This window comes from Sapajus apella, unplaced genomic scaffold (genome assembly GCF_009761245.1).
Source record: "Sapajus apella isolate SASKATOON/1434 unplaced genomic scaffold, GSC_monkey_1.0 scaffold5, whole genome shotgun sequence".
NCBI classification, from domain to species: Eukaryota; Metazoa; Chordata; class Mammalia; order Primates; family Cebidae; genus Sapajus; species Sapajus apella.
In genome coordinates, this window is record NW_022436945.1 from 15,130,518 (window position 1) to 15,145,501 (window position 14,984).

The window sequence follows — 14,984 nt, forward strand, 5'->3', positions numbered from 1 at the left end:
AAAAAAAAAAAAAAAAAAAAAAAAGAGAAAACGAAAAGAAAGTCCTCATTCCTCATCTGTAAAATAGGGGAATGTTAATGCCTACCCAGTATGGGAATTGTAAGCTCGGTATATTTCTAATACTTAGAACAGTACCTGGTACTATATGTGTATGTGTGTGTGTTTGTGTATGTCTGTCTGTGTGTGTGTGTGTGTGTGTGTGTGTATTAGCTATTATTTTTACAAAAGCAAGACCTTTAGAGTAGAATTTTTGTCATTCTTTCTAATGAGATGGTGGGCTCTCTGCAAGGGATACAGTACTGGTTTCCACTTATAGTGGTAATGTAGTGTTCATTTCAAAAATTCATAATTCATGTTTTAAAGAGTGAGTTGAATTAAACAAAAATATGGATTAGACAAAAGTGTTGGAAAGCATGGCCAGCATTGTGATGCTGGCATACAAATGACTGGTCTTTGGACGTACAAGTCTAGTAGCTCTTGAGTTCATAATGGCACTCTAGGGCTTTGAAGAACCTGGCTTCTATTCTTCCTTCTCCAGAAGCCTTCATGGAATGAACAGTTTAATTTTATCTCAACTTACCAATATTCTTCAAACATTGTTTTTTTCCAAACACCTTTTCTATAAACCAACCAACCAAACAAAAAACAAAAAAACCAACAGCAGTGAACAACTTGAACACAAAACCCCAATATGTATTTGCTTAAAATGTGAAAATTATACTTACATATGATAGACAGAATAGAGTAGTAGTTATGAAAGTAAACTTTCTAGCCAGACCAAGGAGTTCAAATCCCAGCTCTGCCACCCATCAACTATATGATCTTAGAGGGATAGCTTGACCTTTTGTGCCTGGCAAGTGGAATTAATAATACCTAACTCACAGAGTTGTTACAGGAGTCCAGTGAAGTGATATATGTAAGCTATACATGTAAGTGATATATGTAAGCTATTACAACGTGGTCTGACATGGAATAAACATTCATTAACATTACCTATTATGATTATTACTGTGTAGCAAAATAGGTACATTATTATAAAATGCTTTTAAATTATAAATTTAAGATTAAGATAGATGGTAATCCCAGCATTTTGGGGGACTGAGGCAGGTGGATTACTTGAAGCCAGGAGTTCAAGACCAGCCTGGCCAACATGATAAAACCCCATCTGTACCAAAAAATACAAAAAATTTGGCCAGGCATGGTGGCATGTGCTTGTAATCCCAGCTACTTGGGAGGCTGAGACAGGAGAATCACTTGAACCTGGGAGGCGGAGGTTGCAATGAGCAAAGGTCACACCACTGCACTCTAGCCTGGATGACAGAGTAAACCCCTGTCTAAAAAACAAAAACAAAAACACCCCAAAAAAAGTCCTAACAAACAAAAAAAGATCAAGATTTTAAAAATAGAAATAGAGGTTCTATTATGTTGCCTTCACCCTCCTGAATTGTCTTGTGATGTCTGGGGTGCATTTGCCCTCACTTTGGAAACTGCTGGCTTAAGCAATGATAGGAACACACTCTCTCCCTAGGTATTCTGATTCTTGAGATGCTCTGTAAAGCTTGGAGGACTGTGAGTGGGTTCTTCCACGCTTGGATTATGCGTACTACCATTTCTACACAAACCTCTTGGCTTCTCTGCTTGTAAACAGTCATCAGGTTGGGCTGAATGTGGGGCCAGGAGTCCCAGGCTCCTGGCCGGTCCTGCCCAGTCATTCCTAAGGATGGAGCCTGCACAGACTCTGCCTCTTGCCTTGTATCTGCCACCCTGTGCTTAAGCAACTCCCACAGAGCTTAACGCCAAGGAGGCAGTGGCCAGTGGGGACAGCTGCATGTCAGTCTGTGCTGTGAAACCAGCCATCCTTGTAACCAAATGTGAGAGCAGCAGATTAAAGCAGGATTGCCTAAAGACAGGTTTGTAGGACACACACTGGCTGAGTCCCCTGCTGCCAGCAGCTGCTCTTCTTGACATGGGGCCAACCTAGAAACTTTGCAGGATACCCTCAGATGCTCCAGCAGCCAGAGAGGTGATGATGGCCCTGGAACTGCTGAGAGCAGCTGGTTTCATCAGGGCTGGCTGAAAGTCTAGATCACTAGGGACGATAGTGAAACCTCTGACTCTGTGCCAGGGAGTGGGTTGGTGGGTGCTGCATCGACAACTGTGACTAGTATACCCAGTGAGAACCAGGTCTAATTACAGTAGAGCTACAGAAATTTCCCCCACATTCCAGCCGCTTTAAATCAGATAATTTTAGGGTTGAGAAAGACCCTAGAGATTGCCTAATGAATCCCAAACGTAGTTGCTTACAGCATCAATGAGAAGCCTTAAAATTTGTGCAGTGAATTAACTCAGTTATATAAAGGACTGAATCACCGCATCATCCTGTGTTCCACTTAAGAAATGGAGGCCGGGCGAGGTGACTCCCACCTGTAATCCCAGCACTTTGGGAGGCTGAGATGGAGGGATCACTTGAGGTCAGGAGTTTGAGACCAGCCTGGCCAATGTGGTAAGACTCCCCCATCTCTACTGAAAATACAAAAATTAGCTGGGTATGGTGGTGCGTGCCTGTAATCCCAGCTATTCAGGAGACTGAGGCAGGAGAATCAGTTGAACCTGGGAGGCAGAGGTTACAGTGAGCTGAGATCATGCCACTGCACTCCAGCCTGGGTCACAGAGTGAGACTCCATCTCAAAAAAAAAAAAAAAAGGTTCTCCAAGCATTCCCAGTGATCCAGTGATGAGCCAGGGTTGGTGAGTAACTGTTCTCACTGGGGCTTGCCTAAGGGGACTGAGCACCGGTGTTGAAGTTAAAAGACCCAAGGTCCCATCCTGGTGGTGCCACCTCCCACCTGTTGACACCTGACAAGGGGCGTATTCCTCTAAAGCTCAGTTTCTTCATCTGTAAAAAGGGGATAAGGACAATAAACTCCCTTTCAAGCTCATGCATGTATATGAAGCTCTAAAACACTGCATAGACGGGACTTAAGGGCTCATGCCAAGGGCTCATACAGCCTAGGGTTGGTCATCTCTGGTGACAAGAGGCTCATTACTTTCAGAGACAGCTTTCTGCCTCCTTATTTTTTTTGAAAGCTTTGATGGACAAAAGTTCCTTCCTTATTCTGAGTAGAAATCTGTTCTCTGTCATTTCCTCCTATTGGATTTAATTCTACCCCTCAGGGAACCACAGAATAAACTTAATCTTTAATTTGCAGACCAGTCTTTTGAATAATTTAAGACAATATAGCCTTCTGGCTTTCCTTCCCTATCTCAGTTCTAGGCTTCTCCACACACTGTCTACTGAGAAGGTCCCTTTATGAATAAGCAATATTCCCAGAAATTACCATAGGCATGGCTATATTTCAGCAAACCAGAGAGGCCATGTTCCTGGATTAGTGATTCAAGAAAATCCATTTAGCCTCTAGTTAATTAAATCACTCAATCACAGCAAATCGTCTTGTTAAATTAATCACCTGTGCTACAGGATCTACTTATTAAAGTATTTGCTTAGTAAATGTCTTAACGTCCGTACAACCCTTTTGTGTGCCAGGCACTGCTCAGTGATTTGCATGCACTTAGTTTTTATGTTAAACCCTGAAAGATAAGCACTGTTACTATTTTCATTTGAGGAAACTGAGTCCAAGAGAGGCTAAGAAGGCCCAAGATGATGCAGCCAGTAAGTGATACAGTGGGGTTTGGGCTCAGGCCTGCCTGACTCTAAAGCCCATGTGGGCCTGGCACGGTGGCTCATGCCTGTAATCCCAGCACTTTGAGAGGGCCAAGGTGGGAGGATCACTTGAGCCCAGGAGGTTGAGGCTGCAGTGAGCCATGATCTCACCAGCCTGGATGACATAGTGAGACTCTGTCAAAAAAAACAAGGCTGGGTGTTGTGGCTCACACCTGTAATCCTAGCACTTTGGGAGGCGGAGGCAGGAGGATCAGTTGAGCCCAAGAGTTCGAGACCTGCCTGGGCAAGATGGTGAAATCTCATCTCCATAAAAAGTACAAAAAATTAGCCAGGCGTGGTGGTGTGTGTCTTTGGTCCCAGCTACTTGGGAGGCTGAGGTAGGAGGATTGCCTTACAGGCTCACGCAACCATACCTGGCTAATCTTTGTATTTTTAGTAGACAGAGTTTTTCCATGTTGGCAAGGTTGGTCTCAAACTCCTGATCCCCAAGTGATCTGTCCACCTCGTCCTCCTAAAGTGCTGGGTTTACAGGGGTGAGCCACCACACCCAGCTGTTTTTTTTTTTTTTTTTAATTTGAAGAAAAATTTAAATAACATAGAAATGCACAGCTCTGAAGTGTACACATTTGGTGAGTTCTGGCAGACATACAAATCTGTGTGTCTTAAATTCCAATCAAGATAAAATAGTTTCACTACTACAGAAAGTTTTCTCATGCCCCATCTAGTCAGTTCCCAACCCCAGAGGTGACTGACCACTGTTCTGATTTCTGATACGAAGATTGATTTTTGCCTGTCCTTGGCATGTCATGAGTGGATTCATGTAGTGCATACTCTTTTGTGCCTGGCTTCTTTTGCTCAAAATGTTTTGAGCCTCAGTCTCCTTGTGTGTGCCACAGCTGTCCCTCTTTTTCACGGCTGAGTAGTACGCCATTATATGAACATACCACATTTTATTTCTACATTCTTCTTATGAACAGGTTTTTAACACTTTGACACATCATGTAGAGGTAATAATAAGTAAATCATCACTCATTTATTCATTAGGCAAATGTCTTTCCAGAGCTGTCTCTATGCCAGGTACTACTGGAGGTGCTAGGAGACTTTGGTGAAGAAAACAAAGTCCCTGCTCTCACAGGGCTTTTATTTATACTTGGAGAGAAAAACAGTATAAAAGAAATCGAAGGAATGAACAAGGCAGTAGCAGGAAGTGCTAACAACATATTAAATCTGCGTGAAGGTGCCAGGGTGGCTTGTAAGGACATTGGATCTTCCTTTTTTTTTGAGACAGGCTCTCACTGTCACCCAAGTTGGAGTGCAATGGTGTAGTCTTGGCAATGCAGCCTCAACCTCCCGGTCCTAAGCAATCCTCCTACCTCAGCCTCCTGAGTAACTGGGACTACAGGAACCATGCCCAGTTAATTGTTATTTTTGTAAAGACAGGGTCTCACTATGTTGCCCAGGCTGGTCTTGAACTCCTGGGCTCAAGTGATCTTCCTGCCTCAGCCTCCCAAAGTGCTGGGATTACAGGCAGGAGCCACCACGTCCAGCCTCGGGTCTTCAGATCATGGCCAGGAAATGCCTCTTGGGGTATGTGACTTGGTTGACATGGGGGCGCTACAAAGATGAAGCCCCTGAAGAGGTGTGTTCTGGGCAGAAGGAACAACTGCTGGGAAGGTGTAAAGCAGGGGAGGCTGGGAGGGACGGGTCATCGAGGTGGGAGGAAGAGGAACAAGCCAATATGACTGCAGTAAAGTGAGCAAGGCTGGAGATGGTGGCAGGTTGGGCCCAACAGGAGGAGGGCAGAGACAGGTGTGTGAGAAAGGAGTCGAGTTTCATTTCAGAAGTGATGGGAGCCCTTGGGAGGGCTGAAACAGGGAGTTGTATGGTCTTTTTTACTTTTTTTTTCTTTTTGAGACAAAGTCTCACGCTGCCACCAAGGCTGGAGTGCAGTGGCAAGATCTTGCCTTACTATAACCTCCACATCCCAGATGCAAACGATTCTCTTGCGTCAGCCACCCAAGTAGCTGGGATTACAGATTAGCGTGCCACCATGCCTGGCTAGTTTTTGTATTTTTGTATTTTTTGTAGAGACGGGTTTTCATCATGTTGGCCAGGCTAATCTCGAACTCCTGACCTCAAGTGATCTGCCTGCCTCGGCCTCTCAAAGGGCTAGGATTACAGGTGTGAGCTGCTGCTCCTGGTCGCAAAGAGCTAAATTCTTTTTTTTTTTTTTTTTTTTTTTGAGAGTGGCACCGGCTTTCCTGTCTTTATGCGGGCCTGGAAAGGTTGGGTCCTGGGGGCAACAAGGAGGAAGGGCCGGGAAGCTGTGTGACCAGGACCTTAGGTGGTGTGCATCTGGGATTCCTCTACTTGTGGGTGCTCATTGGCATCACTGGTGCAGCCACTGCTGGCAGTGGGTGGTACCGGTCCTTTCTTACTCGACACAGGGCAGGCAGCAGTCACGGCTCCGATTCGCTTGAGGCCAGGCCCTGGACGCTCCATCTTGTGCTCCAGGAGCATGTGTTTCCGTGGCGGGAGCTCCACTCAGGCCCTGAGAATGTTCCAGATGCAGGTGCTCTGGCGGAAAAGCACCTAGACCACTGGGCTGGCCAGTGGCATCAGCGGTGCCTTGAAGAGGAAGCTAAGCTGGGACAGCACGGGGTGGAAGGTCTGCGGCTCGGTGTGGTCGTCTGTGCAGAAGCTCACGCACTGGCACAGCTCGGTCCGCAGCGCCAGGTCCGCATGAAGCCCTGAGGCCTCGCACGTGTTGTGCAGCACCAGTGAGTGGGTTCCACCCAGCATCAGCTCCAAGGTACACTAATCCAGCGCGCGCTTGCTGTGGCCCAAGGCAGCATGTACCTGATGACCTCGCAGTGGTCAGGCTCCTCCCCGGGCGCATAGAGCCCTGGGTTTCTTTGCACAATGTCGTCCACCACGTTGCTCTTGGACACCTCCTCAGAGCAGAAACTGAGATGGCGCCGACAAGTTCTGCCGGCCATTGCTCCTCAGGTGGTTATGACTCATGATGGACACTGTCTTGAGGCCGGAGCCGATAAGGAAGTCCACGAGCAGGGACTTGACTTTGGTCTGGCCTGACTTGAATCCATCTCCGCCCACTTAAACCTGGCACTGCCACCAGAGCTCAAGGGCTCCTGGCACCAGGGTGTTCTGCGGGGACCCACTGAGGAAGGCACAACCCTCCAGGATGCTGGCCATGGCGATGCGCGTAGAGGGCGACACCTCTAGGCCAAGCTCGGTGGTGCTTGTGCCACCTCACAGAAGCGCTCCGTATTCGCTGCCCACAGCACGATGACTTTGTGAGCCCTGCGCTAGACCGGAAGTCTCGGATGTCCCGGATGTCCCCGCGGAAGTGCTACTGCTGCTGCGCGCGCATGCCCCGGGTAAGGTTATCCGCGCATGCGCTCTGGTTGGCCGCGATGAACTCAGAGACGTAGACTGAAGGCTGGGGCTGCAGGGCCTCCACGTGGGCTACAGTTGTTCCAGAAGCCCCCAATCCAGCACCTTCCCAAACCGCATCGCCTCAGCCAGGTTCAGTCATAAGATGTTCCGGCCATCAAAAACGAGGTTGTCGGGCACCACCATGGGCGGTAGCGCGCTGAAGGACGCCAACACCTCCTGGCTCTCGGCGTCCAGGCCCAGGCTCACGGTGCCCGCCCGGGTCAGCGAGCTGTAGTAGCTGGACTCCTTGCGGCCGCTGCGTGTGGGCTGGGACAGACTCACCGGTTGGCCAGCACCGCGGCAGTGACCGTGAAACTGTTGTTCCCACCCCAGCCGACCAGCATGACCCTTAGCCAGGGCACCTGCCGGCCTGGCGGTCCAGAAGGTGAAGCGCGTGGACTTGAGGTGCACCTTGAGAACGCTGCCCTCGCTGCTGACACGCGTTGTTCGGTACTGGTACTGAGCCTCGATGGCCTCGGGGCTGTAGATGACCGTAGATGACCCTGTACTGAGCCTCAATGACCTCGGAGCTCTTGACCAAGAATTGGACGGCAGCCTCCATTGCAGCGGGCTGCGCCGAGTCGGCTGAGGCAGCGGCGGCGGACCGAGCACTAAATTCTTTATCTAAGATTATCATTCGCTTGTAACAACCCTGTGAGTTAGACTGTATCCCCTTCCTGTTGTGCATGAGAAAACGGAGACTCAGAGTGACATGCCCAAGAACATCCAGGAGAAAGAGGACTTCGAACTTGGCTCTGATTCCAAAGCATGTGTGGTAACCACAGCACTATGTTGCCTGGGATCAAGGCCTGGACTTGACACTTGTCCTGGGGCAAGTTGCACATCTTTCTATGCTTTCGTTTTCTCATCTAAAATGAAGAGAGGGTAATAATGATGCCAAGTCTATGCCAAGGAGTTTCATAAGCTGCAAAACTGCTCAAGAATCACCGTTTTCACAGTGCCAGTTCTCTCCCAGGTCCCTCATGTAAGTGCCTAGGTGACTTTCTCAATGACAGAACTTGTGCCTGGGTGTGTTTTGTACACTGTTCAATACAGCCCCTGGCTCTGTCTTCCCTTGGCTAGACCACAGTCCGGGCTTGGGTCTACCGCCTTGGAGCCTACAGCATTTTCTTGAAAGTCGTTGTGCAGACCGCAGTGGTTCCCTGTTTCTTAGAAATGGCCCCAGGCCATCCTCCTGAAGGAGCAAGTTTGCATCCTGGTGATGGGTGTGCCAACCATGGTCTTTCCATGGGCAGGCACTGGACATCTGTTGGGGGTATACGGGTATGTTACCAGAGGACATGTGGCACGGGGAGAGATGCACTCAAATCTGGCCAGGCACCGTGGCTTATAACTGTAATCCCAGCACTTTGGGAGGCTGAGGCAGGCAGATCACCTACGGTCAGGAGTTCAAGACCAGCCTGGCCAACATGTGAAACTCCATCTCTACTAAAAATACAAAAATTAGCCAGATTTGGTGAGTGCCTATAATCCCAGCTACTTGGGAGGCTGAGGCAGGAGAATCGCTTGAACTCGGGAGGCAGAAGTTGCAGTGAGCTGAGATCATGCCACTGCACTCCAGCCTGGGCAACAGAGCAAGACTCTGTCTCAGGGGAAACAAACAAAACGTTGTGCTCATGTTTATTAATTCATTCAACACAAATGAATTTATAATCTACCAGTAGGTGGGGAGGATACGATGGTGAATAAGCAGACAGCCCAATCTCATGCAGCTAATGACCTATCATTAGAATAAATAAATTTGATAAAGAATGTAGATAAAGCTTACGGAATGCCAGCTTAACATAGTCTTGGGGAAGTCAGGGAAGGGCTCCTGGAGGAAGGAATGTTTAATCTGAAAGAGTCTAGCCAGGGAGGCAAATGTGAAAGTGGGAGAGGCTTCTTTGAAGTTGCTTTTGGGTGTGATTTTGGTTTTATAAATCAGATGCACTTTCATGAGAATTGGAAGGCAGGTGCATGGTGCCATGAATAGAATATCATTGCTGGTTTTTCCGGAACATGTTTCATTTTCTGGGCACCAGCTTCTTGGGAGTCCAGAGGCAGAGTGAGGCTCATCTATTTTTTGTTGGATTGGATCTCTCAGATGTGGTGTGTCTCTAAATCTAATACTCAAAGTTTTAACAGCTGAAGAGGTGTGTTCCTGAAGCCAGCAGCTTCAGAAGTGGCTTTTTAGTCCTGCCTTCCTAGTGGTGGCAGTGTCCCTGGCAGGCTGGTCCTGGGGCCTGGTCTAGAGCCCGCTGCTCCAACCCTTTCACTGATATTTGTAAATTCTCTTTTTGGAAACAGAGTATTGCTCTGTCTCCCAGGCTGCAGTGTAGTGGCGCAATCTCGGCTCTCTGTATCCTCTGCCTCCTGGGTTCAAGAAATTCTCCTGCCTCAGCCTCCTGAGTAGCTGGAATTACAGGCATCTGCCACCTTAACCTGGCTAATTCTTGTATTTTTAGTAAAGATGGGGTTTCACCATGTTGGCCAGGGTGGTCTGGAACTCCTGGCCTCAAGTGATCTGCCTGCCTCAGCATCCCAAAGTGCTGAGATTACAGGCGTGAGCCACCATACCCGCCTATTTGTAAATTCTTAATTTTCTATATGAAATCCCTTTCTGCTTAAAATAATTAGAGTGGCTTCCATTTCCTGCTACTGACCCTTCCTAATACTACTGAGGTACAAGTAGATTCATTTATTTAGTTGTTATTTTCTGAGCACCTAGAACGTGCCAGGCACTAATTTTGGGCTCTGAAAATAGAACAATAAACAACGCAAAGGTCTTGCACCTTTGTCTTATTATCATAGCAGTTATATTATCTATCAGAGCTCTCAGATACAAACGTAATTTGAGTTGCATATGTGTTTAAAAAATTTTAGTGTCCGGCCGGGTGCCAGCTCATGCCTGTAATCCCAGCACTTTGGGAGGCCGAGGTGAGCGGATCACCTGAGGTCAGGAGTTCGAGACCAGCCTGGCCAACATGGTGAAACCCCGTCTCTACTAAAATTACAAAAATTAGCCAAGCGTGGTGACAGGCGCCTGTAATCCCAGCTACTCAGGAGGCCAAGGCAGGAGAATTGCTTGAACCCAGGAGGCAGAGGTTGCAGTGAGCTGAGATCATACCACTGCACTCCAGACTGGGCAACAAGAGTGAGACTCTGTCTAAAAAAAAAAAAATTTAGTATTCATATTAAAAATTAGGTAAAATTAACCTAACACATCCAAAGTATTATCATTTGAACATATGCTTAATATAAATATTTATTAATGAGATATTTTCTGTACTTTTTTCATGTTAAGTCTTGGAAATTTAGTGCTTAGTTTTTACTTACAGTATATCTCAATTCAAATGCAAAAATTTTATTGGAAATACTTCATCTGTATTACATTTCATTACATTTATGGTTGAAAAAGTAGATTCATCACTAAGAGATTCCAGATATACTTAAATACTTTTTACTAACCAAAAAAGTACCAAAAACAATTTTTTTTTTAATATTTGCATCCATATTGACAAAACTTGTTCTTCCTTTCTAGAAGGATTGATTTGACTTTGGAGCAGACATGTATTAGTTTCAAAGCTGTATCTGTCCAAGTTAAGTAAATTCACCAACTCTTGAGTCAACTCTGAAGCATACTACATAATTAAAAAATAACTCGGCTGGGCACAGTGGCTCATACCTGTAATCCCAGGACTTTGGGAGGCCGAGACAGGTGGATGACCTGAGGTTGGGAGTTCGAAACCAGCCTGACCAACATGGAGAAATCCTGTGTTTAGTAAAAATACAAAATTAGCCAGGCATGGTGGTGCATGCCTGTAATCCTAGCTACTTGGGAGGGTGAGGCAGGAGAATCACTTGAACCCAGGAAGCGGAGGTTGCAGTGAGCTGAGATCATGCCATTGCACTCCAGCCTGGGCAGCAAGAGTGAAACTCCGTCTCAGAAAAAAAAGAAAAGAAAAATAACCCAAAACTTGTCAATGGGAATCATGTTCTTCACGTTTTTTTATGTCTTTGCAGCTTACTTACATAACATTCAATTAATTGAAAATAACTTGCATAAGTACTTCATTTAGAAAAAAGTGTAAAACATTGTTACTGATTTGTATTTTAAGTTTCAGTTTCAACATTAATTAAATGTCTAGCTATGTAACAAATAAGCTTTTCCTTATCATGGAGTTTCAAGTTTGCATATCCATGTGCAGTATAATCTTTTTTTTTTTAAGATAGGGTCTTGCTCTGTCACCCAGGCTGCAGTGCAGTGGAATGATATGGACTTACTTCAGTCTCCACCTCCCAGGCTCAAGTGATCCTCCACCTCAACATCCTAAGTAGCTCGGATTACAGGCACGCACCACCACACCCAGCTAATTTTTTGTATTTTCGGTAGAGATGGGGTTTCACCATGTTGCCCAGGCTGGTCTTGAACTGCTGAGCTCAAGTCATCTGCCTGTCTCGGCCTCCCAAAGTGTTGGAATTACAGGCTTGAGCCACTGAGCCTGGCCAGATATCCAGTGTAATTTTGATGAGAAAACATAAATCATACTGCCATTTTTTGTCTTTGATTATGGGATAATTTGCCAAGCATTCCCTTTGTTTAAAGAAAATCTTGAATTGGAGTTAAAAATACAGTAACTCTTTGTAAAGCTCTTCCGTGACTCCAAGAACACAAGATCATTAAATCTGTCATGTCCTATTTCCTTCAACTTGTTTCTTAAACTGAAGATGATTCATAGTGTTTGAATGTATATAATGAACAATATTAATCTATAATGCTTTTCACAGAGTCGGCTGCAGAAAACTAAACTATTTTCAAAATGTATCATCTAATAGGATAAGCAATAAGGATAATAGTAGTCTCTTATTTGAAAATTCTGATAAATCCAAATTTTTGATTCAGCATAGTGGAAATACCATTTGTGGTGGAAGAAACTAATTTTTTTTCTTATCTGGCTAGAATTCTTCTTTGACAGATATAAAAGATTTAAAAATATCTATGCCACGTGTTAGTTTATTTTAGGCCATAAACTGACATTTCTTCATAAACTGGAAGTCCTTTGAGACAAAATGTACTAATTGGGCAGTATCTATTATATCAAATGACTCATCTAAAGCTAAAGTATGTGTGATTTTTCAAGATTATTGATTGGTCTTTGCCATTGTTAGAAAAGTCTTCATATTTTATGAACAATTATTTGAGGGCTCAATCGAAGAGCTTTCTCTTTTTGTGAAATAGCTTTTTAAATCTTTTCCTTGGAATTTTCTAACAGTATTTCCATTGCCAAAAAATAATTTATTTTACCATTTCTTCACCTAAAATTTTTTCAACTGAGCACTGTGACACATACCTGTCATCCCAGCTACTCAAAAGACTGAGATGGGGAGGATCACCTGAGCCTGGGACTTCAAGTCCAGCCCGGGCAACATAGTGAGGCCCCATTTCTAATAAGTAAATAAACATATTTTTAAAGCGTTTTCCTTTTGTGAAAGAATTCCAGTGTTTTTATAGCTGGCCAAGATCCTAACAGGATCTGTGCTTATAAACTTGGCCAGCTATAAAGGTTAGGTTCGTTTATTATTTTAAAATTAAACATTACTGATGGCCTGGTGCAGTGGCTCACTCCTCTAATCCCAGCACTTTGGGACATTGAGGCAGACAGATACTTTGACTCAGTTTGAGACCAGTCTGGACAACATGGTGAGACCTTGTGTTTTTTTTTTTTTTTTTTTAAAAAGCTGGGTATGATGACACATTCCTATAGTCACAGCTGTTAATTATACTTGAGGCTGAGGCGTGAGGATCACCCGAGCCCAGGGAGGAAGAGGCTGCTGTGAGCCGAGATCGCACCATTGCACTCCAGCCTGGGTGGCAGAATGAGAACCTGTCTCAAAGAAAATAAAATCAACATTATTGCTTGTTATCTTCTCACATAGACAAAAAATTAAATATTCAACAAACTTTTGTCAAATGCTTAAGTTACCCAAAAACATTCAAATTTTTGTTTAATGTTAAATCTGTTTTTAGGTAACTAATTTTGTTAATTATTATTTTTTTACTATTGAGAGGAAACTTCTTATCGAATCCCATTATGCATATGCTGAAAATGTCTCTTAATATTGTCTACTTTATTTTTCTTTTTAAGTTTTTTTTTTTTTTTTTTCCTATCACCAAAAACCAATATGCTGTAGCAAACTGCAGGTGCCTTTTGTCATCCTTTTTTTGGGCTTTACTCTTCAGGTGCTGGCTTCTGCATCTCCGCTCAATTCGGCAACAGTAAGATGCCTTTGCTTAAAACTTCTAAATTTGCCCATACTTATTTTTAACTGAACAAATTTAATCGTATTATAATTAAAATCAGTATTTCAGTCTAATTATCAATCAGGATTTACACAGAAATCTATGTACCTCTTACTGTCTGCAGAAAATATTTGACTAGGCTGGGCGTGGTAGCTCACACCTGTAGACCCAGCACTTTAGGAAGCCGAGGTGGGAAGAAGACTTAAGGTCAGGAGTTCGAAACCAGCCTGGACAATATGGTGAAACCCCATCCTCTACTAAAAGTACAAAAAAAAAAAAATTAGCCCGGCATAGTGGCTTGAACCTGGGAAGCGGAGGTTGTGGTGAGCTGAGATCGCGCCACTGAACTCCAGCCTGGACAATAGAGCAAGACTCTGTCTCAAAAAAAAAAAATTATTTAGGTTTTTACTCTTTGGTCTTTATTCCTTCAGGGTTGGCTTTAAGAACTGAGTTCCTAGAGTCAGGAAAACTGTCGTGCTCATTCCCTCTCAGCTGAATGCTTGAGGTTCGCCATCCTCTACCCCACAAACCAACACAAGGCTGGCACGGAGAAAACATAAAAAACAAATATCATGTTGAATAGCACCAAGTGAAACTGACCTTCAGGCTGAAGGTCCAGGACCCTCGCTCTTCTCCAGTGACTCACACTGCAAAACTTTGACTCTCCCTTTTCTTTCTTTCCTTTACCACTGAATCTCCCAAGACCTGGTGATTCTTCCCTCTCTGCCCCTCTAAATGCATCTTCTCCTGTGTGCTCCCACATTTTTGTATAATCCTTGTAAACTCAAGTCCAGATTTCTGCCCCTGCTCCTCATTAGTCTTGAGCTATCCCTGACCCTGTGCACAGCCACATTAATGCCATTCAACCTTCCCAAACAGGAATTCTTTCCAGCACCCTCTGCTGACCTGCATGTCTGCCTCTTTTGCCAAAGATACAGGTCAAACTCCTTAGCCTGTCATGACCAGCCTGGCAACATGGCAAAACACTGTCTCTATAAAGTAAAAATTTAAAAAAAAAGTTTTTTAAATTTCTTAGTGTGATGTTCAGAGCACTGCATAACCCAGATTTAGAATCGGTCAGTGGAGGAGCTGGAGGCATGGGTGGGTGTCTACTGAGCATTTGAAATGAGACTAGTGTGGACAGAGTGAGACTCCCTGTCAAAAAAAAAAAAAAGAAAAAGAAAAAGAAAAAAAAATAAAGAACAGAAAAGAGGCTAGTGAGACTGCAGAACTGAATTTTTAATTTTTAATTTTTTTTCTTTTAAATTGTATTGTAAAAACACTCAACCTGAAATCTATCCTCTGAATAGATTTTAGTGCATAATACAGTATTGTTACCTATAGGCACGATGTTGTATAGCAGCTCTCTAGAACATACTCGTCTTATATAACTGAAACTGTGTACGCAATGAACAGCAACGCCTCGTTTGCCTCTCTGTCTAGCCCCGGCACCACAATTCTATTCTGTACTTCCATGAATTTAACTACTTTTCAGATACTTCATATCAGTGGAATCATGAAGCATTTGTCCTTCTGTGACTGG

General features: G+C 44.5%; 1 pseudogene; it reads right to left on the reverse strand.

Annotated features, from left to right (window-relative positions):
* Positions 1–6,021: 6,021 nt before the first annotated feature.
* LOC116545880 lies at positions 6,022–7,702 on the reverse strand (annotated as a pseudogene).
* Between the last annotated feature and the right edge of the window lie 7,282 nt (positions 7,703–14,984).